The sequence below is a fragment of the Podarcis filfolensis genome (genome assembly GCF_964270895.1).
Source record: "Podarcis filfolensis genome assembly, chromosome: 14".
NCBI classification, from domain to species: Eukaryota; Metazoa; Chordata; class Lepidosauria; order Squamata; family Lacertidae; genus Podarcis; species Podarcis filfolensis.
This window is the reverse complement of record NC_139616.1, coordinates 28971129-28996322: the sequence shown is the minus strand read 5'-3', so window position 1 is coordinate 28996322 and position 25194 is coordinate 28971129. Positions and strand designations below refer to the sequence as shown.

The following is a 25194-nucleotide window of genomic DNA, read 5'->3' as shown; positions in this document are numbered from 1 at the left end:
GTGTGTTTGAAAACCGAAGCATTTACTTCAGGGTTTACAGCGTTTGAAAACTGAAATGTTTGTCAATGGAGACGTTTGAAAACTGAGGTACCACTGTACGCATGTGAGAGTGACATATGAAAAACCATCTGCTTATTGACATCAACAACAGTGGTTTCCTGATACAGTACATGAAAGTTCTCCAAAACTGCTGAGTAACAGATCAAAGTATTTCAGGGCCGTATGTTTGAGGGATGGGAGGCACAGAGTGATGAGCTGGATTCGAAACTAGCACCTTTTCAGAAGTGTGAATTCTCTGAATTTAAATATTCTTTGCCACTTCTGTCGGAGGTGGGATGTCTCTGAATGCTGATTGATGGGACTCAGAAAGTGGGGAGCACAGCTACTCTTGCGCTCAGGTCCAGCTTGTTCCTGCAGGAGGCAGTGATGGCCATAAACCTAGATGGCCATAAACACAATCATGCATGTTAAAAAGCACAAAATACATAACAAAAACAAATACAAGTCAATAACCCCCCCCCAAACACTGAACATTTGTGATTGTGGATGGAACGTGATTGTGTTGTGAGCTACAGGCCTATCTTTCTCTACCCCATTGCTGGGGGAGTATCCCCATCTCTCCCTCTCCCTTGCAGGTTAATGGAGGGATCACTCACTCAACTGACTTGCATAGGGGGCAATAGATGACCGCAGTTCCAGAACAGCTAGTTCAGGGAGAAGCTCAGGCCCACCAAGTTGTTGAGGTTTTCCCCTACTACCAGCCATTTCTCTGGGTAAAGGTAAAGGGGCCCCTGACCATTAGGTCCAGTCGTGACCGACTCTGGGGTTGTGGCGCTCATCTCGCTTTAATGGCCGAGGGAGCCGGCATACAGCTTCTGGGTCATGTGGCCAGCGTGACTAAGCCACTTCTGACGAACCAGAGCAGCGCACGGAAACGCCGTTTACCTTCCCGCCAGAGCGGTGCTTGTTTATCTACTTGCACTTTGACGTGCTTTCAAACTGCTAGGTTGGCAGGAGCTGGGGCCGAACAACAGGAGCTCACCCCATTGCGGGGATTTGAACCGCTGACCTTCTGATTGGCAAATCCTAGGCTCTGTGGTTTAACACACAGCGCCAACCCTATTCTCGGGGTACAACTTCTCATTTTCCCCACACAAGGCAATGGAGAGATCCGTTTGCCCATTAACTTGCATTAACCACCTGTACAGGTGTATATGGAGGCATCCAAGGAAGGATGGGGAAGTGATCCTTCAAGAATCACCCACTTCCTGTGCAATTGCCACTTGTCACAGTGACGTTTGCTGCAGAGTCGTATGCCGAAGAGAAGGAAGGAAGGTCACGGGGACTGAGGACCCTCCCCACTCTTTATTGTACTTTGCAGGGGTATGTGGGGTGGAATGGTGTTCTGAAAGAGGGAAAAGAGGCTGCATTGCATCTCCTTGAGAGTGACCCACATTGCAACTGCAAAGAATGTGTTGAAAACAATGAGGGCCTTCAGGGATGGATTGCGCCGCTGACTCCCTTCAAAGGAAAAGAAGCCAAACAGGTCCAGTCTCCATGGCGAGAGAGCAAGAGTGCAGTCCTGCGTGTGCATTCGGCGAGAAAAGGGAACTCTTTCCCACCAGTTCCGTGTGAATTGATGAGGTGCACTGTAATTGTTGAATTCTTGTTAGATTCTCCTGCTTCGTTCCCGGGCAGGCATTCCCAGGAGTGTTGTGTAACTGCTCTGCAGAGTGGGCCTTCTTATTACAAAGTTTAATTTTTAATCTCCCTCCTCATTGCTTTTTAATTCCGCCACCCCTCTCGAATGCTGCTCAGAGGCCTGTCAAGCAGAAATCACTCTTACCCCCAGCTCATCTCTGGATTGCCCAGGCAGACTCAGAACGCATCGCCTTCCTTGGAGAAGTCCCAACTGAGCACACAGTGCTCTCTGTCTCACTTAAACATGCACCCCACTCATCCAGAGTGTGCTGCAAAACAGGATTCAGTCGGGCATCTCTGAACCCCCTTTTTTCTCCTTTTACCTCGTGGAGAAAATTCAGTACCCTTTAAGGCAAACTTATTTCATTTGCCCTTCCCCCAAACACAAGTGAACCAAAACGTAGCCATCCTTCAAAGCTCACGCTTGTTCAATTTTTGTGATGCAGTTCTCCAACTTTGGGGTGGGGGGAATTATGTACAAGAAGGAGGATGTAAGATGCATAAGGATTCATGTGTTAGTGAGAACATAGAAAAAAATGCATTACAGTGGTACCTCGGGTTAAGTACTTAATTCATTCCGGAGGTAGGTTCTTAACCTGAAACTGTTCTTAACCTGAAGCACCACTTTAGCTAATGGGGCCTCCTGCTGCTGCCGCGCTGCCAGAACACGATTTCTGTTCTCATCCTGAAGCAAAGTTCTTAACCCGAGGTACTATTTCTGGGTTAGCGGAGTCTGCAACCTGAAACGTCTGTAACCCGAGGTACCACTGTACATTAAGAAAAGTTGCTCATCCATATGTACCTTTTGCCCCAGAGGTCTGTGCTTTCTCAGCTTTCCCCATGGAAACCCACTCTTCTAACACTGAATTCAGGTTTTTTATGGATTGCTGTTTGCTCCAATTCAGCAGTAAAGAGTAGATTTTCACAGGGAAAGCAGCAGGAAACTTCAAAGTGCAGACCTGTACCTGGAAATGCAGAGCAAAGAGAAGTGTGGGTGAGCCCACTGTTAGAAGAGGGAGGAAATCACTAAAATGCTGGTGATTTTTTGTGAAGCCTTAAAAAAATAAAGATGTGGAAATGTGGTGAATTGATTGGAAAGTGAGAGAGACTGAAACTGACAGGTGCTGCCTGGAAAAAGGAGAAAGGAAGAGAAACTGAAATTGACAGATGCCTCCGTTCTTAGGTAAAAGCAGGTCAAGAGCTTCTCACGCTGCAGGAGGGAACAACAGCTTCTCTCACTTTACAGCCAACAAACTAGACAGGATGTAGAGTCCTCCCTGTTTTCATGGACTCCTGGAATTGCAGAATTGGAAGGGACCCAGAGGGTCATCTAGTCCAACCCCTGCAATGCAGGAATCTCAACTAAAGCATCCATGACAGATGGCCATCCAGCCTCTGCTTAAAAACCTCCAGAGTTTTGTTTTGTCAAATAAAATCTAGCCATAAAGGCAATACAAAGTTGGAAGGGGTATGCACAGGGAGGGATTGCTTTTAACCCCTTTCACCTTCAGGGTTTCTTTTTACTGTACCTTGTTCCCCTGTGTGGGAGAAAGTTAAGGAGAGGAGATCTTATGGCGGAAACTGCCTCCCTGTTAACCACCCTAAACCACGAGAGCCTGGCTTCCTGATGCAGAATAGAACATCCCTATTTTCATTGGAGAAATGTTGGAGGGCATTGCTGCCTCTGACTGTGGAGGCAGAGCAAACTCATCCTGGCTAGTAGCCATCAATAGCCCTCTCCTCTATGGATTTGTCCAATCCTATTTTAAAGCCATCTAGATTGGTGGACATCACTGCCTCCTGCAGGAATGAGTTCCATAGTTAAGTAGGTGCTCTTGGCTAATGCTGTCACAGTCGCTGTCTTTTAGAGCCACCGCAGCTTTCACAACAGCAATGAACTTTCAAACTGCAGAGGCATTATTGAGGGTTCGCATCCAGCCAGTGGCGTAGCGTGGGTTGTCAGCACCCGGGGCAAGGCAAGTAATTTGCGCCCCCTAACCCGTGGATTTGCGCCCCCTAACCCTAACCCCCAGATGTTGCGCCCGGTGCGGCCGCCCCCCCCTGCACCCCCCACGCTACGCCACTGCATCCAGCTATTATTGTGGGACTGGATTGAGGAATACTCCGCGTGGCTTGCAAAATGGAGAAAAGGGTGACTTAACATGTTTTGCTTCAGACTTCAAGGAACACAGAATTTTGCCTGGATACTTTTCCTTTGCAAGTGAGTAAGGGCTACTTTGTTTGTGAGCCTGTTCTCATGCTATCCTTGACCATGTGGCCAAGTTAGTTCTGGTTTGTGCTTAAGAATTACATTCATATAATTTCTTCCCCTGCCACCCCAGCTTTGATTGTGGGACTGCAAGTCAGGTATATCCAGGTTTTTGAAAGGCTTGCCTCATGTGCAACAGAAGCAGGATGCACAGACAATCTTGTGTGATGTTAGATCAGAGAAGGCTTTCAAAAGAACTGAGGTCTTGCAAGGAGCTCACTGCTTGCACAGGTTTTGCAAAGCTTAGGCGACCAACAAGCTTTCCTGCACAGACCTTGAAGCTGCAGTATCCCCTTCAGCCTTTGCCTAAATACCCCAAGTAAAGGAGAGCCCATCACCTCCTGAGGCCAACTGTTCCTCAGCTGTGCTTAGGGATGTCAGAGAATTCCATTGGAAATGGAAAAGGAACAGAAATTGCTGGTGTTCTCTTATCCGTCGCATGTCTAAAACCAGAAATCAATCCAGCAACTACAATTGGTATTTGCTCTTGTTCTTGCTTCCAGTCTGCAAATGGTACACAATTAATTACTTCCTTCTCCCTTCCCCTTGCAATGCATTTCCTTTGCATGAAAAATAGTGGAGTGGAATAGCAGAAAGATGGCGTAACTCACATCATTAATCATATAAGTGTAGCAATTTTGTCACAATGGACAGCTAGAGGAAGAACGTAGTTTGGGGTGGAAGATGCACTGCAGCGGAAGGGAAATGGTGCTGCCGGTGACAAATGCAGGGCAGAATGGAAAAGGATGCCTTCTTATGACCTGAGCTTCTAAATACCAGTTGCTGGAAACCCCAGGAGGGGTCAGTCCTCTTGTGCTTGGGTCTTGCCTGCCAGCTTCCCAGTAGAGCCTCTGGGCAGCCACTGGGAGAGCAGGATGCTGAACACAGAACTCCAGATTGCACCTCCAGGTTGTGCAAATCTTCATCCATAACCCCAAGCTCAGGCTTTACAGTTTTTGGTGCGCTGCCTGCGGAATCTCAAGGCTTCACCTTATCCTTTTAAGGTCTCAGATGTGTGTGTGGTTGTGGTTGCTTTTTTTATAATCAAAGATTTGAAGATTCAAAGAGGAAACTTGTTTCCTGCTGCTCCGGAGGGAAGGACCTGAACCAATGGATTCAAATGACAAGAAAGGAGATTCCAGCTAAACCTTAGGAAGAACCTTCTGATGGTAAGAGTCATTTGACAGTGAAACGGACTCCCTCGGAAGATGGTGGCCTCTCCTTCCTTGGAGGTTTTTAAGCAGGGATTGGGTGGCCATCAGTCAGGGATTCTTCAGCTGTGATCCCTGCATTGCAGGGAGCTGGACTTAGATGACCCCTGAGGTCCCTTCCAACTCCACAGTTCTAAAATGCGCTTGCCAATGTCTTCTGGCTTTTGGGTTGGTTTGAAGCCTCCTGGTGTGATTCATTCCCTACCTTCCACTCCAGTGACTCTTCTGGCTGGTTTTTGCCGCTGCTTCGTTTTGCAAAGACTCCCTATTGCATTTCAAGTGGCCATTCTGCTAAATAACAAAAACTTGGCACCTCAGTGGGCGGTGGAGGCTGTTGATTTAGTTTGGTGTGTGTGTGTGTGTGTGTGTGTGTGTGTGTGTGTCAGTCCCTTCCCTTCTGACTCTGTAGCAGTTGAAAGTCACAGGCCTTGTAATAAGTTGTATACATCCTTCAGTAGAACTGGCAGAGTCTGTGACAAGTGGAAACATCCGGGTTGCTGTCCTAAAGCATTGCTGCAGGGGTTAGGCCAGGTGGTGTCTCTCCTTTCTGATGACCACAGCAGATTGCATTTGCAAAGTTAAAAACCCACAGATTTGTGACATTAAGTGAGGAACGTAAACATCACGTTCTGATATCCTCCTCCTCTCATAGAGGGTGGCTGGGAGGGCTCGCCTTGCACAGCTGGGGAGCAGGTTAAACATCTGTATTCATCAGGAGTAAAGATGAGGATCTAGTGTGCATTCTGGATGAACTGGGAAGAACCATCATTGCTCAGTGATGGAGTACCTGCCTTGCAGGTAGAAGGTCTCAGGTTCAATTCCAGCAGCATCTCCAGGTAGGGTTGGGAAAGACTTTCTGTCTTCCTGAAAAGGATTATTGTAGAGTTGGAAAGGGTTCAGAAAAGGGCAAATAAGTTGCAGGGGCATAGCGTGGGTTGCTGGCACCCGAAGTGGGACAAGTGTTGTGACCCCCCTGGATGACTGCACAAAAAAACCAAGCGTGCATGTGTAAGCTAAAGCAAAAAAAACCCAAAAACTTGCATGAAAAGGCTGATTTGAAAATTCAATTTAGGTGAATTGTAGTGTATTCAGCATCAAATGCTAATGAGTAGAAACAGACGGAGTAGCTTGCATAAAGCACCCATTTCCAAATACATCCTTCATCAGTGTACATACATATTGCTGTAAGGCCAAACACATAAAACAATAATTAATATCTGTTCAGTATACCATCCTGATGAAGGATGTATTTGGAAACTGGTGCTTTATGCTAGCTACCCTGTCTCTTTTTGCTCATTAGCATTAAATAACAGACAGCATGACCAATAACATAGCATTTAATGGAAACTGCACTGCAGCAGAACTGAAACAGCTCTGGCTGAGGCAAAGAAGGGTTGCAATGGGAATCTCTGCCTTCTTCCATCCCTAATGCAGGTGCAGGGCTCTCCTGATGTCCTTAGCAACTGTCATGGTCTTTGGTCCAGTCTAATTTTCCTGGCTGCGTTTGGCTCACCTCCCATTTATGCCTGTTGTGTATAACTGCTGTATAAATGTCATTCTACCGGCTTCCCATGCTGTGGGTCAGTCATGAGGCGTCCTCATACCTGACTGCAGATCTATGCCCATGTTATGTGGCTGAACAGGCTGGCTTCTCAATCCATCCTTGCAGCCTGGAACCGCGCCAGGCTCTGAGCTGCCCTCGTGACGCAATTAGCATCCTCCGTGAAGGCTTGCAGTCCTTGTTGACAGTGCGAGGATGCAACTTCCTCTCATGAACGCGAATGTAATTACCCGGTGAGTGCAAGAAACAGGAGCGGACCTTGGCAGAACGCCTTGGGAGCCAGGAAATTCCTCTGGCTCCTCCTATGCCTATAGCATCGTAGAGTTGGAAGGGATCTGCGAGGGTCTTCTTTTCCAAACCCTGCAATGCAGGAATCACTACTAAAGTATCCCAGAGAGCTGGCTTTCCAACCTCTGTTGAGAAACCCATGATGGAGTCTCCACCACCTTCTGAGGGTGTCCATTCCACAGTTGAAGAGCTCCTACTGTCAGGAAATTCCTCCTAAGGTTTGGTCATCATCAAACCTTTCTTGTCATTTGAATCCCTTGGTCTTCCCCTCTGGAGCAGCAGAAAACAAGCTTGCTCTCTCTTCCACATGACAGCCCTTCAGATATCGGAATATGACTCTCATATCACTCTTTAACTCCCACCAGGCTGTTTTAGATTGTAAGTGAGCCTCTTGGGTGAGCGGGGGACCCGCTTTTATGTTTGTATCAATCTATAAAGCATTATGCCTATTGAAAGCCTTTCAAAAATAGCTTATAATGATGATGAATTGAGCAGATGTGGGGCTTTATAGATTTCAAAGAGCAAACTAGTAGGAGCTCTTAGACTAAAGCTTGGCTGTCCAAAAGCACCTAGCTCAGTCTGGTTTTTTACCCTAAATGAAACTTAATTTTTGCCCTTCTCTGTATGGTGGGGGGCGGTTGAGGGGGGTTCTATCTCTTCCTATCCTCCTCCTCCTCCCAACAAAGTGGTGGTCAAATGGCCATACTGTTTGTGTGCAACAGGTTAAAAGCCCAGCATCTCCAGTATACAGCAGTCTTTCCCATCCAAGAAACTTTGGACTGCAAATACCAGGAATGGCCAGGATTGATGGAGGCTAGGGAAGCCTGCAGAGACGCAGGTGGCGCTGTGGGTTAAACCACAGAGCCTATGACTTGCTGATCAGAAGGTCGGCGGTTCGAATCCCCGCAACGGGGTGAGCTCCCATTGCTGAGTCCCTGCTCCTGCCAACCTAGCAGTTCGAAAGCACCTCAAAGTGCAAGTAGATAAATAGGTACTGCTCCGGCAGGAAGGTAAACGGCGTTTCCGAGCGCTGCTCTGGTTTGCCAGAAGCAGCTTAGTTATGCTGGCTACATGACCCGGGAGCTGTACGCTGGCTCCCTCGGCCAATAAAGTGAGATGAGCACCGCAACCCCAGTATGGTCACGACTGGACCTAATTGTCAGGGGTCCCTTTACCTTTACCTTTAACTAGGGAAGCCTGCGCTACTGGTTCCTTTGGATAAAAGAACCCTTAATGTGGTTTAGCTCTTGACTGGTTCCCACCTACTAGGCTGGATCAGAGGCTAGAATGAGTGGCAAGGGACCTCAGAGGTCTTGTAGTCCAACCTTCTAGCCATGCTCCTGCAGCATCCCTGAGAGGTGGCCAGCCTTTCTCTCTTTTAATGAAGGGGAGTTCACCGCTTTCTGTGAAGGAGCCTGCTCTGTTGCCTAGTCAGAATTCCCTTTCTCGGTGCTTGAACCCATCGGTTCAGGACGTAGCTTCTGGGGCAACAGAAAACAAATTTGAGCATGAGAAGAATGGCAAGGAGGAGTTGTCCATTGCCTGGAGGGCATGGGGTGAATGTGGAGACCCCCAAGGGCTGCAAGGGGAGTGTGGATGTTGTGTGCATCCACACTGCCAAACTCTGCACTGCCTTGATCAAACTGGCAGGGCACCATGAGAAAGCAATCCTACATGCACTTCTAGGAGAGCCAGGGAGGTGTAGGGTTTGCATCCTGGGCTTGAATCGAGGCAAACCTAGGTTCATATCCCCACTCAGTCTTATGCTGAGTCAGACCATTGGTTCATCTTGCTCAGTATTGTCTATGCTGACTGGCATCGTTCCAGGATTTCATTCATTTCCTGGGACATTCCCACCCTACCAAGAGACCCCATGGGGAGGAGGGGGTTGAATCTGGGACCTTCTACAGGCAATCCTCTTTTAAAGCCGCCCAGGTTGGTGGCCACCACTGCCTCCTGTGGGAGTGAGTTCCATAGTTTAATGATGTGCTGTGTGAAGGCCTATTCTGGCTCTCCAGAGTTTCAGGAAGGGGACATTCCCAGCCCTACTTTGAGATGCTTATGCAGATTGAACCTTGAATCTTCTGCAGGTAACGTGGGTGTTCTTGCCCCTGAGCTGCTGTCCTTCCCTTTGAAATGAGTCCTGTGCAGATGTGTCCAGGTGGATCAGTCCACATGGGCCAGATCTATCCGTCTGCCTCTTGCACTCTGTCAACTCAAACAACACCTCCAAACTGTCCTCCTTGCTGTCCTCCATAGCAAGGCAGCTTCTGTTTCTGAGCAGGAGAACTGCAAGGATGTTCTGGCAAGAGTTCTCCCCTCCGATTCTCTTTTTCCTCTGACTTAAACGATGTTGTGTGTTTCTAAATTAGGTTCTCCCCATTGTCGAAGCTGGAGTGAGCGCTATGACTAAAAGAACTTCTAATAGCAGGAATTGGAATTTTTTTGGGGGGGGAGGGTGAGGGGAAGCAGCAGCCCCCTCTTCTGTCAAAAGATGAGAATGTGCAAGTGTCAAAGAGTGTCACTTAGAACTGCAGCTGACGGGGGAGGTAATATTTCAGGAGATGATTTTGCAAATTGAACAAAGTGTATCAGGCTCTTCTCTCCCCACCCCCCCCAAAAAACCCTCTCTCTCACGCACACTTTCACCCAGTGCTAATGGAACCGTTTAATGCAGTTTCAGAGAGAGCGGTGAAGATTGGTGGAGCAGATCTAACAGATGGGAGATTGAGCAGGATGATGTGGCAAGATGATGTGAGCCCCAGGTGGGATTGCGAAAGTGCCAGGGCAGTGGGTGGGTAGCAGAGGGTGACAGAGAGAGAGAGAGCCTAGGAGGATTCTGCAGTGTTTGGAGGCTGACTAGGAGGCTCTGGGCTGGTCAAACAGCTGGTTAGACCCAGTCTCCCAGCTGTTCGTTTATCACGTTTGTAGCCTACAGGGTGGAGAGGGCTTGTGCTGGTTTTATAGGGAAGGAGACACAACTGAGTGATGAAACACATGCTTGAAGCTCTCAGTTACAAGGACTGCAGGCAAGAGGGTTAGGAAAGCAGAGGCCATGGAAATCCACGGCCAGGCGGGTCAGACCCAGCCTCCCAACAACCTGATGTCCTCCAGGTTTGGACTCCATTTCCCATCAGCCCCAGCTAGCATGGCCATTTGGGGCTGATGGGTGTTGGAGTCTATTGCAGATATTAATATTGTGCCGCTTGAAGAGACTGGATGCATAAAAAACTGACTCCTTTAAAACATTGTCAAGGCCCATAAGTTTAATTACAGCTTTACTTGCAGAACTTTCTTCAAAACAGAACAAAAACAGTAAACAATGCATTCAAAATATCCGTAAGATCACGTGCAAGTTTGTCATGAACTGGCAGGACAATGGGGAGTCGAAAAAGGATCCTGGCAAGCGATGTAGCTGGGAGCAGGACACACCGGAGCAAGCTAGGGATCAAGCCCACTTGCTGCAATCAGCATGCAAACTTTAAAAGGGCAGCAGAGCTGGGATGTTGAGCCTACTCAACTGCCCATGGCGATGGACCTCAACTTGGATGCTCCAGGATCTCTGTGGGACGGAGCTTTGGTTTGGACTTTGGACATGTGGATTGACCCTGGACGGGGACTTGACATACTGACTTGCTGCCAGGTAGGCCAGGGGTTCTGGATGAGGTCCAGCACAGGCTCAGTTTCCTATAAAATATGAAGTACAGTGGTATCTTAGTTTTCAAACAGAATGCGTTCGACTCCCGGAACTGTTTGAAAACCAAAGCGCAGCTTCTGATTGGCTGCAGGAGTGTCCTGCAGCCAATCGGAAGCTGTGGAAGCTGCGCCAGACTTTCGGCTTCCGAAAATCGTTTGAAAACCGGAACACTCACTTCTGGGTTTCGATTGTTCGGGAGCCAATTTGTTCGGGAGCCAAGGCATTCAGCTTCCAAGGTATGACTGTACTCCAAACAGATCTAAAATCACAGGTCTGTCTCTCCTTACAGTCTCCATTTTGCCTGCAGCTGTATTCGCTCACTGGAGAGTCATTTACTCATCCTTACTTCCACAGAGCATGAGAACAAAGATTCAGAATGGAGATTTGCAAACAAATATCTTCGTCACCTGATCTAAGGTTAAACACTCACCTGTTAGCTAGCAGAAAACAACAATAGTTAATTATCAACCCATCAAGGAATTCAGAGACCACTTAGTATACTCCAGTGGAATTTCCCCACATTAAAGCCTCCAGTAATACACATTTAGACACCCCTCATTTCAAACCTGGAACCTTCTGCATGCAAACAAGTGCTCTGTTCTTGAGTAAAATGTGGTTGTTACAAGTTGGGTTTGAACTGGAGACGTTGTCCTGTGCCTGAAAAGGTGGAAGACTCAGTTGACCATCCCTTACTGGCTCTGGGCTTGCATTTCAACAGGTGACCACTGTTATAAACTTCAATGCATGGAAAAGTTTAATTAGAAGAGTTTGCTGCTGGGGTAGGAAGGTGGCCATTTCTGAGTCTCACAGAGCTCCTCACTACATACACACACTGAAGTCTGACAATGCAGAACCTCCCTGGGGACTGTTTTGCATACACTTTGAGCCTTTTCTCCCTCAAAGGGAAAAAGAGAGTTGACACTACAGCAAAGGAATCGGAAATGCTGTAGATTAAAATAGCCTTTGATAGAATTGAAGAGCCACTTCCTTTTGAGAGCCTCAAACTCTCTCTCTCTCTCTCTCTCTCTCTCTCTCTCTCTGTGTGTGTGTGTGTGTGTGTGTGTGTAGTGGGGATAGTGAGGAAAGAGAACAAAGGTGTTTGGGGGCTAGAGCCAGGTGTGAAACCTTACGCTTGGGGAGCAAATACAGCTCTCTAGTACTCTCTATGTGGCCCCGAACCCTCCCTTCCTAGGCCAGGCCCCCTCTCCCCAGCCACACCCCTCCCCAGCCTTGCTCCACCCTCTCTTTGTGAAGCCTTAATTAGACATACTGCTGGGAGGGGTCAGGCAGAGTGAAGATGGATGCAGACAGATCCCTCTAGGTGCGTAACATGCCCAAATCTAGTCAAATCCCCTGCTGACCATCCAAAATCAGATTTGGGTTGGGATCCATGATTTGGCCTGATCTTGTGTACACCCCAGGGACGCGGGTGGTGCTGTGGGTTAAACCACAGAGCCTAGGACTTGCCGATCAGAAGGTCAGTGGTTCGAATCCCCATAATGGGGTGAGCTCCCATTGCTCGGTCCCTGCTCCTGCCAACCTAGCAGTTTGAAAGCACGTCAAAGTGCAAGTAGATAAATAGGTACCGCTCCAGCGGGAAGGTAAACTGCGTTTCCGTGCACTGCTCTAGTTCGCCAGAAGCAGCTTAGTCATGCTGGCCACATGACCCGGAAGCTGTCTGCGGACAAATGCCGGCTCCCTCGGCCAATAAAGTGAGATGAGCGCTGCAACCCCAGAGTCGGTCACGACTGGACCTAACGGTCAGGGGTCCCTTTACCTTTACCTTAGTGCACAGCCCTAGCTACCACATAGGGAAAGAAAAATCAGTAAAATGTAAAGTACAATTGAAACATCCATTATAATCAATATACAGTTTTGTTCTGATTGGCACCAAATACAGGGGGAGAACCAGGTAATGAGTTGCGTCTGCCGTCTGCCCCCGGCATAGCAAAAGCCTATTTTTAAAAAGAGGATTGGACAAATTAAGGGAGGGCAAGGCTATCGATGGCTACTAACCATGAATGGGAATGCTTCTGGAGTCCAGTTGCTGCAAACTGTAGGAGGGGAGAGCGCTGTTGGGGTTAGGTCTTGTTTGTGAGCTTCCCTTTGGGGCACCTGACTGGCCACCGTGAAAACAAGATGCTGGACTGCCTGGGCCACTGCTCTGATCCATCAGGCTCCCTTTACCTTCTTATTAATGTTGGGACTATTTGTGCTTGCAAGGAAAGGGAGAGGCCCTGCTCTGGTTCCTGCACAGTGAGCCCCTCTGCCAGTCTCAGGGCTCAGGTGGTCTTGATAGAGAAAGGGGTACGTTACATCCCTCTGCATCGGGCAGCATGTAAGTAAAGGTAAAGGGACCCCTGACCATTAGGTCCAGTCGTGGCTGACTCTGGGGTTGCGGCACTCCTCTCGCTTTATTGGCCGAGGGAACCGGCGTTTGTCATCAGACAGCTTCCGGGTCATGTGGCCAGCATGAGTAAGCCGCTTCTGGCAAACCAGAGCAGTGCACGGAAACGCCATTTACCTTCCTGCTGGAGCGGTACCTATTTATCTACTTGCACTTTGATGTTCTTTCGAACTGCTAGGTTGGCAGGAGCAGGGACCGAGCAACGGGAGCTCACCCCGTTGCGGGGATTCGAACTGCCGGCCTTCTGATCGGCAAGTCCTAGGCTCTGTGGTTTAACCCACAGGCAGCATGTATGCCACTTTAATGCCCCCGCCCTCCCCCATTTCTGTGCGAAAGAAACTCCATTCTCCTCCCAACCCTATATTTCCTCCTCCTCCCTGCCAGTTCCCACTGCCCAGCTAAAGTGGCTCCTTGCTCTGAAATTCCACCCACCAACTTACCAAACTGTTTTGCTCGCTGGGGGCTTCTGGGTCTCCCAGCCTACACAAATCCTGCTGCCATTGCCGCTGGGTTGGTTCTCGGGCTGTGAAAAGACCAAACATGTCACTTGCTCCCTTTTTAAACAACCCCCCTCCACTTCCTTTTTTCTTCAAAAAAGGGTCCTTTTGTCCCCTTTGAAAGGGCTGTTCTTCCAACGGAGGTATAATTTCTGAGTCCCCTGTGGTGGCCATACAAATGAGCGCAACAGAAGGTGTGCATTATGGAAATGTATAGTTTTCCAGAAAAGATGGGGGTTGCTTCTGTTGAGGGTGTGTGGGAGGGATGTAAATAAAACAAAAGCACCAAGGAGCCAAGTGTGAAGGTGCTGGGCGTGGGTCTCCTTGAAGGGGTAGGGGGAACGCTACAGAAATGCCCAGGCTTTGGGAGGGGCTGCCCAATGACTTATGGTTCTCATCGCCTCTCCTTGGCTGAGGGCGACCCCTCTGGGTCTAATGAGACCAGAAAGTGGGGTGGGTGGAGCAATGATTGATGGTTCCCCCACAGATGAGCCTTGCTGGCATCTTGCTTCCCTTGCTGTTTTTTTCAATGGACAACAAAGGATGCTCGACTGGCGGGAAGTGGGGGGGGCGGGGTGCCAATTCAGCCCCCTATTTTCCCCACCCCCATGTACCACTGCTTCCCTGAACTCCTGTTAGCTGATTGCTGCAATTGTGCAAAGAAAGAAACGGCCGTCTCTCTTGCCCCCACCCCAAACAACAACGCCTTATTTGCCTGAAAAGAAAGTGAGGCCTCAGCGGTAGGAACTTAGCTTGCAGTGCTAATGGGGGGCTCAGATTTGCAATAGCGGAAGGCAGCCAGCGTGCTATTTTTAAGGAACTTGGTGGGTGGGTGGGGGGTCAAGATTATTGACTATTTAAAAGTGAGAACTTCTGCACAGGTTTCTTTATTCGAAACTTTCCAAGGAGCTGCTTTTCCTGCTTCACAGAAGTGTCCTCCCTCTCCTTTCATGGAAGCCATTGGCTGGGTCTGCCTGCAGTAAACCAGAGGATTGAGTTGTGGGGAAGAGCACCAGAAGCACCTGGCTGCTGGATCAGACCCAAAGACGACCCATGTACAGTGGTACCTCAGGTTAAGTACTTAATTCGTTCCGGAGGTCCGTTCTTAACCTGAAACTGTTCTTAACCTGAAGCACCACTTTAGCTAATGGGGCCTCCCGCTGCCGCCGCGCCACCGCTGCGCGATTTCTGTTCTCATCCTGAAGCAAAATTCTTAACCTGAAGCACTATTTCTGGGTTAGCAGAGTCTGTAACCTGAAGCGTATGTAACCTGAAACATATGTAACCTGAGGTACCACTGTAGTCCAGTTTCAGGGCACGTCTTAGTTTCTTAGGGGCAAAATGAACAACACAGTGTCTCGAGCCATGTGTTAAAATGCAGGCCCTGTCATATTCCTGTCACGTTATCTCTGGGAATGCATGTGCACAATTTAAAGTGAAGCATGGGGTGGAAGCAGGGAGGTTGGACCTAAGAACAGCCTCCTGGATCAGGCCAATGGCCTATCTAGTCCAGCACCCTGTTCTCACAGCGGCCAACCGGATGCCCCTATGGGAAACCCAGAAGCAGGACCCAAGCGCAAGAGTGGCTCTCCCGTCCTGTGGTTTCCAGCAACTGGTATTCAGGAGCATTGCTGTCTCCAGATGCGGAGGCAGAGCCATCGTGACCATCAATAGCTCTCTCCTCCTCAAGAACTCTCCCCCCTCCCTGTTTTGACAGCTCTGTCCAGGCACACATCTGTTCTTAAATTTGCTTTAGAGATTTCATTACAGTGGTACCTTGGGTTACATACGCTTCAGGTTACAGACTCTGCTAACCCAGAAATAGTGCTTCAGGTTAAGAACTTTGCTTCAGGATGAGAACAGAAATCGTGCTCTGGGGGTGTGGCGGCAGTGGGAGGTCCCATTAGCTAAAGTTGTGCTTCAGGTTAAGAACAGTTTCAGGTTAAGAACGGACCTCCGGAACGAATTAAGTACTTAACCTGAGGTACCACTGTATTGCTTTTGAAATCTGCTTTCATTTTTTATTCTGTTCCTTTGGAAAGATGACTAAATACCAGGAAGAACTTTCGGACAGTAAGAGCTGTCCGACAGTGGAACGGACTCCCTCGGGAAAGTGGTGGACACTCCTTCCTTGGAGGTTTCAAAGCAGAGGTTGGATGGCTACCTGCCAGGGATTCTTTGGCCGTGTGATTCCTGCAATGCTGGGGTTGAGCTAGATGACTTTTGGGGATGCCCTCCAACTCTGCAATTTTATGATTCTATGAAATAATAGATCCCCCTTTAAAACAATTGCACTGATCGTTCGACACTTAAGTCTTTTGTACTGCAGACTCCTGAGCTATTTCGGTTTGATGGCTTCGTTTCCAGGTGCTTCCGAGCTCAGAAATGTTCCTCATTCTGCCATGGTGTATCAGGGGCTGCTAGATGAAGCTGTCACCTTTTGTGAACGCCCCCCCCCCCTTTCCTGGCTACCCAGAGCCTGTAACTTCTCTCTCTGGCTTGCACAGTCTCAGCGCAGCTTAGAGGAGCTTATTGGTGGGTGAGCAGGCGGGGGGGGGGTCCTTATTGGCTCCCCCCTCCCTTCTTCTTTTGCATAAGAATCCTGCTGGGAAATGGCTGTTTATGCTTCTGGGAGGCTGATGTTTAAGGAGTGTTTGCAAGGGCTGATGGGGAAAAGCTTCTCTCTCTTTCTCTCCCACCACCAAATGGGTGATGCATTTTTATTAGACTTGATATATAATGGCTGCTAATAAGAACTATAAAAACCTTCCTCTCTGCCAGGGCTGTCACAGCTTCAACCAGCAAAAAAGCTGATTAAGCAAAACGTAGGCTGAGGAGAACATGGGATGCTGCCTTATACAGAGTCAGACCAACAGTCCATCTAGTCCAGTGCTGTCTACACTGACTGGCAGCAGCTCTCCAGGGTTTCAGACTGGGACATTGCCAGGCCTACCAGTGGGGAGTGCCTGCCAGTGGGGATTGAACCTGGGACCTTCTGCATACAAAGCAGGTGCTCTACCCCTGAGCTGTGCTCCTTCCTTTAAGTTAGACATAGGAAGCTGCCTTAAATGGAGTCAGACTCTTGGTCCATTTACGCAGCTTAGTATTGCCTACACTGACCGGCAGCAATGGCTCTCAATTCAGACAGGGAGCCTCTCCTAGCCCTACCTGGAGATTGCACCTGGGGCATTCTGTATGCAAAGCAGGTGCTCTACCACTAAGCTGCACCTCTTCCATTTAGGATTTCAGTCCTCCTTTAGACTACCTGCTACAGTGGGTAAAGTGACTGTGTCCCTCTGCCCCTGGATCTCATTAGGGGGCACTTTCACCACATCCACCTGCCCAAAGCTAACCTAATAAGTGAGGTTTGCAGGCCCCGTTAATGATCAACTGATCCTTGCTTGCCAGCTTGGAACCCTTGACATCTCCCAAGAGAAATGGGGAATTCTGGAACACGATAAAGCTAAGCCCTTACAGCCAATAACCTTTAAGATCTTGTGTGTGTGTTTGTGTGTGAGAGAGAAAATGAGAACATTTCCCTGTTCTTATGTGGCCTTTTAGCTGGTGTGAGCGACATGGGCATAGCCAGGATTTACATTAGGGGGAGCAGGCTTCATATTGGATAGAGAACCTACAAAAGGACTCTATATGGGCTCTTGGGTACCCCAGAAGGGAAAAGGAGCAGTCCCCCCCCTCATAACAGGGACCAGAAACTCGGTTATTTAATTACTTTTATTGATTTGCTTGATTGGGGGAGGCAGCTGCCCCCCGCCCCACATTTTTCATTAGGACAGTGGCACATGCCAAAACATTCCTAGACCTGGAAAACCAGCCAAAAATTCTCTTTGCAGAGTGGCATGTAAATCAATCTCTTCCATTCTTCAGAGCCTGCCCCCTTCTGAGAGAGAGAGAGAGAGAGAGAGAGAGAATGAGAATGGTACCATTGTGGAACCAGAAGACCTGGGCATAAGACATTCTCCAGGCTGGCTTATTTCCTCCCTTAGCAGAAGGGATCTGATCTAGAGAGGTTTTATTTGAGATCCCTTCTCCTCCCACTGTGCAATTTGATCTCCTGCCACCCTGCTTCCTCCCTCCCTCTGGCCCCCACTGTCCCACAGCTTCTTCCAGACGAAACTGGCTTCCACAGAGACTCCCCAAACTACTTATGTGGAGATTTAGGCAAGCTTTCCAAAGGTTTGGTTTGCAAGGTCAGGGGTGAGGAACTGAGGGCTCCTCCACAGTTCTGTTTGTTCGGTGATTTCTAGTTGCACTTTCTTTCTTTTTTTAAAAAAATGCTTTTTATTAGTTTTCCTAAACAAAATTAAATAAAACACAAATTCTTACATTCAATATTTTTGTATCTTCTTATTTACCATGTTGCACTTTCTAATGCTGAATCAGAACGAATATCAATCAGGTTTGTTCCATTCAGCAGTAAACAGCAGGGTTTCCTAGGGAAAGTGGTGGGACAAAACTAAAACATCTCAGATCCATGTCTAGAAGTCACAGGACAAATCTGGGAGAAATCATTGGACAAATAGCAGTGTTTGGATGAGTCCTAAATATGGCCAGTAGATCCCGGCCTCCACTACCTCCCTGCAGGCCATTATTATTATTATTTGCTTCCTTGACCCTGGCATTTTGAAATCAAGGATTTGGTTGACACTCTGAGATTTTGGATATTTGATTTATTTGGGGATTTAGGTGCTGCTTTTGCACCTGCAAGTGCTTTTTACGGAAAGCACTTAAAAACAATTATGTGGCAGAAAATAAATTGCTGTGCCTGCGTATTTGTCGAGGAAAATGCTAAATCCCATTAGCTGCCTTTGGCAAATTTTCTTGTGGGTCCTGCTGTTCTCCTTTCACAGCAGCCTGAAACACAGAAGTGGAGGAGGCAGAAGCTGTTCCTGTGTGACTCCATTGAACTCGGTGGGACATACTTCGGAGTAGATTAGTGGAAGGGTCTCTTTTTATTGAGCGTGTGGCTCTGCTGCTCAGAACATGTTATTCTTGCTCCAAGGAGCTACAGAGTTCGACCAAAATAATCAAAGGTTGAAGCAGGTCCCCTTTGAGGAAAGTTTGCAATATTTGGGACTTTTTATAGTTGGGGGGGGGGTCTGAGGAAGGGGGACATGGCTGCAGAGTCTACAAAATCATGTAGGGTGTAGAGCATGGGTAGGCAAACTAAGAACCGGGGGCTGGATCTGGCCCAATTGCCTTCTAAATTCAGCCCGTGGACGGTCCAGGAATCAGCGTGTTTTTACATGAGTAGAATATGTTCTTTTATTTAAATGCATCTCTAGTTATTTGTGGGGCAAAGGAATTCATTCATCCCCCCCAAAAAATATAGTCTGGCCCCCCACAAGGTCTGAGGGACAGTGGACCGGCCCCCTGCTGAAAAAGATTGCTGACCCCTGGTGTAGAGAAATGGATGGAGAGATGTTCTCTTCTCCTGCCCATGATTCTAGAACCCGCCCAATGAGGCTGGATGTTGGGAGATTCAGGACAGAGAAAATAAAGTCCTCCTTGACATGCCGGAGGCAGTGATGGCCTCCAACCTGGATGGCTTTAAAACAGGATTGGACAAGTTCATGAAGGAGGAAACTATCAATGGGTACTAGCCGCAGTGATTATGCTTTGTATCCATAGTAATAGGTAGCAATGCTTCTGAATACCAGTCACTGGGAACCACAGGAGGGAATGGGAGACTATGGAATAGGCTCCCAGCGTAGGCAGTGATGGGCTCCAACTTGGATGGCTTTCAAAGAGAATGAGAAAAAATCAAGGCTATTGATGGCCACTTGTTGTTGTTGTTATCCAACTTTCCCCCTGACACAACTCAAGGTGCCTTACAGATAAATGTCTATGTACCAACTCCGGTATTGCTGGACTAGATGGGCCCTTGGCCTGATCCAGAAGGCTCTTTTGATGCTCTTATGTTCTTACGTTCAAGCTATCTGACTTTGTCCTTCTCTTTCCCTGGCCCTGGATGAGCAAGTCATACTACTTCCCCTTGCACAGTGTCTCCTGTGAGCAGCACATGAGCCCAACCAAAGATAGAATCATAGAATCATAGAGTTGGAAGAGACCACAAGGGCCATCGAGTCCAACCCCCTGCCAAGCAGGAAACACCATCAGAGCACTCCTGACATATGGTTGTCAAGCCTCTGCTTAAAGACCTCCAAAGAAGGAGACTCCACCACACTCCTTGGCAGCAAATTCCACTGTCGAACAGCTCTTACTGTCAGGAAGTTCTTCCTAATGTTTAGGTGGAATCTTCTTTCTTGTAGTTTGGATCCATTGCTCCATGTCCGCTTCTCTGGAGCAGCAGAAAACAACCTTTCTCCCTCCTCTATGTGACATCCTTTTATATATTTGAACATGGCTATCATATCACCCCTTAACCTCCTCTTCTCCAGGCTAAACATGCCCAGCTCCCTTAGCCGTTCCTCATAAGGCATCGTTTCCAGGCCTTTGACCATTTTGGTTGCCCTCCTCTGGACATGTTCCAGTTTGTCAGTGTCCTTCTTGAACTGTGGTGCCCAGAACTGGACACAGTACTCCAGGTGAGGTCTGACCAGAGCAGAATACAGTGGCAAGATGTGTCCCTCTTGGCTTCACCTCTGCACCTGTCTCCTGCTTCTCCTTCCGCTTCCCATCATGTAGCTGTGCTCACTGTGCTGCCAGGAGGCATCCCAGATGTCTTCCTTGGGGAGGGGAGAGAAGAGGGTGACTGGAGACAGTGTTGTTGAGTAGAGAGCACCCCCTTCCACACACGTACCAGCTTCCACCCAAAGGACTGTGTGGAGATCCATCTGTTGCTCAGTATATACCACAACAGTGTTATTTCTCCCCCCCATAAGTCTTAATTAGCTGTGACAGGTGTAAATAATTCACAGCCTCCTGCTCTTTTTCATGCCTGGCAAATTCATATGCATGCAGTAAATACAGCCTTGGGTTTCGTTCTCACATATTCTCCACTGCAGCTCTGATATCGGCTCCATCCTTTCCAGGAGTCCTCAGAAAATCACTGAGCATGAATTGGCCATGTTCTCAGCCCTCCGTATGTTTTGGGATGTAGCAGGTCAAGGCAGATGGGAGCTGAGCTGCATTGGCTGGTGCTGAGGGGAGCTGTAACCCAAGGCATATGGAGGGATCACCAGGTTGGAGCAGGCTTCTCTAGACACGGCTTCATCTCCCACATCTAGGATCTAGGATCATAGAATTGGTCTCTGCAATTCAGGAATTACATATGAAGAATCCCTGACTGTTCTGGCTAACTCATAGGCTACAGGCTGCCTACAGCCACCAAGGGGGTTTAGTCGTCTCCCATCAACACCCCCTATTTGTAATTTAAAATAATCATATTTTAAAGCAAGTTTTGACTGCTCCTATGGGTCCCCTGCTTTGAAGCTATGAAGTTTTTCTCTCTCCCACCAACCCTCAACTTTATGTTTTTTTTAAAAAAAAGTTTTTGAAATTACTGACTGCTCCCATTTTTATTTTTTATAAATTTTTGTTAATTTTCAACATATCATTTTCAACAGTAATTAAACATATTTTGACATCTTATACAACTTTTTTGACTTCCATCAGTCTCATCTGAAAATTTTCCAATCTAATCTCTAAATACACATTTCCCACTTCTTCAATTACATTTAATTCATAACTAATATCACTGTTCTGTTTCTAATTTCCAATGCTTCATAGGTTTCCCCTTGTAGCCCTACTAGCGTAATTTGTTGGTTACCGCTGCTCTTCAAATAGTTTGTATATTTCTTCCAATCTTCTGTAAGTCTCTGGTCCCGCAGGATTCGAATCCTTCCTGTCATTTTATCCAATTCTGCATAGTCCATTAATTTTGTTTGCCATTCTTCTTTCATCGGCATCTCCTCTTGTTTCCAGACTGCTCCCATTTTTAAATCGCCATCATTTTAAAAAGTACTTTTATGGAGCACTCCTGCAGTTCCCCTGATATGATGCCAAAATGTTTCTGTGATACCCACCCCCCGGAAGAATCCACCTCCCTAATGTATCATAAAAAAAACCCTTCAGTATTTCCAGTTTGGCACATGGGGCCTTCAGTGTTGACCCATGGGCCAATGTGAGCCTCAGCCTGAAAAAGCTTTGCCACCCGTGGTCTAAAATATGGGTGCTTTCTGTGGATACAGAAGTATTTCCACTCTCTGCTATCCAGTGTTTGGGCTTCCTGGCATGATCTGCAGCAAATCATTAGGCCATTTTGTGAATTGGAAGGCAGGTATGTGCATTCTGAGGCTCAGCTCAAATGTGAGGGTGTCTGTCATTTGGCAAGGACCCTCCTTAGATGCCAGCTTGACACTCTTATCCCCCACAAAGACATTGCTTTTGCAGCTTCAGAACTCCTGTTGCCTTAATGTTAAATTGTGGTATTCCGTCCCACAGGAGGCAGTGGTGGCCCCCAACCTAGGTGGCTTTAAAAGAGAATGGGGAAAATTCATGGAGCAGGAGAGGTCTTATCAATAGCTGCTAGTTATGATGGCAGTTCTCTGCCTCCATAGTTGCAGGCAGAAATGCTTCTCTGTACCACTCACTGCGGAGGGACGCGGGTGATGCTGTGGCTTAAACCACAGAGCCTAGGACTTGCTGATCAGAAGGTCGGAGGTTCGAATCCCCGCAATGGGGTGAGCTCCCATTGCTCGGTTCCTGCTCCTGCCAACCTAGCAGTTTGAAAGCATGTCAAAGTGCAAGTAGATAAATAGGTACCGCTCCAGCGGGAAGCTAAACGGCGTTTCCGTGCGCTGCTCTGGTTCGCCAGAAGCGGCTTAGTCATGCTGGCCACATGACCCAGAAGCTGTACACCGGCTCCCTCGGCCAATAAAGTGAGATGAGCGTCGCAACCCCAGAGTCTGTCAGGACTGGACCTAATGGTCAGGGGTCCCTTTACCTTTACTTTTACCACTCACTGCAAAGTTACCACAGGAGGCGAGAGGGCTTCTTGTGCTCCAATCCTGCTTGCTGGTTTCCCAGAGGCATTTTGGTGGCCACTGTGAGAACAGAATGCTGGACTAGATAGGCCATTGGCATGATCCAGCAGGTGCTTCTTATGTTCCTAATGTCCTTTTGCTAATCATCCTACCCACTGAAGTGTTCTTTAGGCAATGGGTGTGGGATTTTAAAAATATTTTTGCTGGGGCAGGGAGCTTGAATCTGGAAAACAGAAGTGGCCTGAGTTTTTATGTGGCTGCTGAATCAGCACAACACTATGCACACACACACACACACACAGAGAGAGAGAGAGAGAGAGAGAGAGAGAGAGAGAGAGAGAGCAATTGATTTGTTTGTTACCAAACCCACAGTGGAAATAAGAAGGAAAACCCTGAAGATTTATTTGAAGTACCTGCTGGGTATTTGGCAGAAGCAACCCACAGCGCATCTTTTTATTTGGATGATGGAAGCATGAGTGTAGCCAGGGGGGCAGGGAGGGGCAGCTGCCCCCCTAAATCAATACAAATCAATAAAATACATAACAAACGGAGGTTCTGCCCCCCCCCACAAAAGGCCTCTCTCTCCAACAAAAATCCTGGTTGCACCCATGGATGGAAATATCTGCAATAAAAACTGAACAGATTCCCCCACCCCTGCAGCTAGCAGTCTCCTCATTATGTTTAGGCACTTAGCTTTCTCTGGTCTTCGTCACAGAGCACAGGTGTAGCATTAGATTGTTAATCTGGAAATCTTCCAAGCTCAAAGCTGCAGCGCAGTGGTAGATCATCTGCATTCCATGTGGAAGGTCCCAGATAGAACCCCCATAGCATCTCCAGGTAAAAGGTCAAGGTAAAGGGACCCCTGACCATTAGGTCCAGTCGCAGATGACCCTGGGGTTGCAGCGCTCATCTCACTTTATTGGCTTCCAGGTCATGTGGGCAGCATGACTAAGCAGCTTCTGGCGAACCAGAGCAGCGCACGGAAACACCGTTTACCTTCCCGCCGGAACGGCACCTATTTATCTACTTGCATTTTGGCGTGCTTTCAAACTGCTAGGTTGGCAGGAGCAGGGACCGAGCAATGGGAGCTCACCCCGTTGCGGGGATTCGTACCGCCACCCGTGTTCCAAATCTCCAGGTAGGGCAAGGAAAAATCCCCTGGATGAAACCCTGGGGCTCATCCACACTTATCTTTTCCCCTGTGCTTTCTAGGCACAGGTCTGCGCTTTCCCAGTCCATGCCCCAATTCTCTCCCCCCCCCCTAGCTTTCCCCAGGAAAGCACACTCTTTATTGTTGAATTGGAGCAAATGACCATTTGGGTTTTCTGCAGATTGAAATTTGCTCTTATTCAACAGTAAAGAATGGATTTTCACAAGGTAAGCACCGAGGCAAAAAAGAAAAAAAGTTGTTAGACATGGACCTGGAAAGCCCAGATCTGTGCCTAGAAATGGGGAGCAAAGTTAAGTGTGGATTAGCCCCTGGAGAGTTGCTGCCGGTCAGTGTGGACAGTGCAGACTTTACTGAATTGTATTAATTGTTTTGTTGAATTTGTTGCTGTTCTTTGCTTTATTCCTAAGCTATTGTGTTTGATATTATAATGATTGCAACATTTGTGGGTTGTTGTTTTTTAATGCTATTGTGATTATTGTAAGCCACTTTGAGCTCAATGTTTGTTGTTGGAAAAGTGGATTACAAATATTAAATCAAATCAAATCAGAGCTAGGTGGACCCAATGATCCGACTTGGTATAAGGCAGCTTCCCTCCCACTTTTCATGGCTGCTAGCCCTGATGGTTGTGCTCTGCCTCCACAATGACAGACAGCAATGCTTCTGAATGCATGTTGCTGGAAAACACAGGAGAGGAGAGGGTCTTGCTTGCCAGCTTTCAACAGGCATCTGGGTGGCCACTGTGAGAGCAGGATTCAGGGCTAGATGGGCACCTGGCCTGGCCCAGCAGCCTCTTCTGATGTTCTTGTGGTTGCTCAAGTAAGGGGGGGTTGTCTCAGAGTTACAAAGGACCTGCAGCAGCACCCAAGTTTAAGAACACCCTGGCCTGCAGCATCTCACTAGATTGGAATTTGCCATGATTTTCCCTGTTCCCAGCTAAGGTGGATTCACCATGACACGAGATCTGAAGTGTGTGTCTGCAAGATGGTTCCCTTACAGGAACATGATATGACTGAGGAAGTTCTCATCTCGGAGAGGCATCTTGTTTCCCGGGAGACGCGGCGCTCTCAAGTTCTGCAAAGGGCAGGAGGCTTCAGCTTCCGAAGTCGGCACGACTGCCTGCTTGGCAGCTGTCCTTGGGTGACTCGCCAGCAGAGCTTTGCCTCGGTTCCTGTTTCTGGGTCTGAGCAGGCGGCTGTGTGCTTGGCTTGCATGGCTGCTTTCTCTCTCCCCTCTTTGGGGAGTGTGGTAGCAGAAACATACGCCCTGAAGGATGAGCAGCCTCAGCCACTAAGGGCAGCACGTTGGAAGGGCAGAGCAGAAGGCTCTTCAAGGAAAAGCAGCTCCAGAGGACTCCCCTTTCATTCTGGGTGGCTTCCAACATCTGTAAAAACATAGTAAAACATCAGAACTTCCCTACACAGGGCTG

General features: G+C 48.1%; 1 protein-coding gene and 1 long non-coding RNA gene across 3 annotated transcripts in view; one reads left to right on the top strand and one right to left on the bottom strand.

The window, feature by feature from the left end:
• Positions 1 to 25194, top strand: part of PRKCB (protein kinase C beta) — a 197385-nt gene that overhangs the window by 27488 nt on the left and 144703 nt on the right. The gene's annotated exons all lie outside the window — the stretch shown is intronic.
• LOC310748798 lies at positions 10549 to 13652 on the bottom strand. The gene is made up of 3 exons (XR_014541366.1): positions 13575 to 13652; positions 10903 to 11068; positions 10549 to 10717 (listed from the first exon to the last, which is right to left on the bottom strand). It is a non-coding gene; the product is annotated as an uncharacterized lncRNA (long non-coding RNA).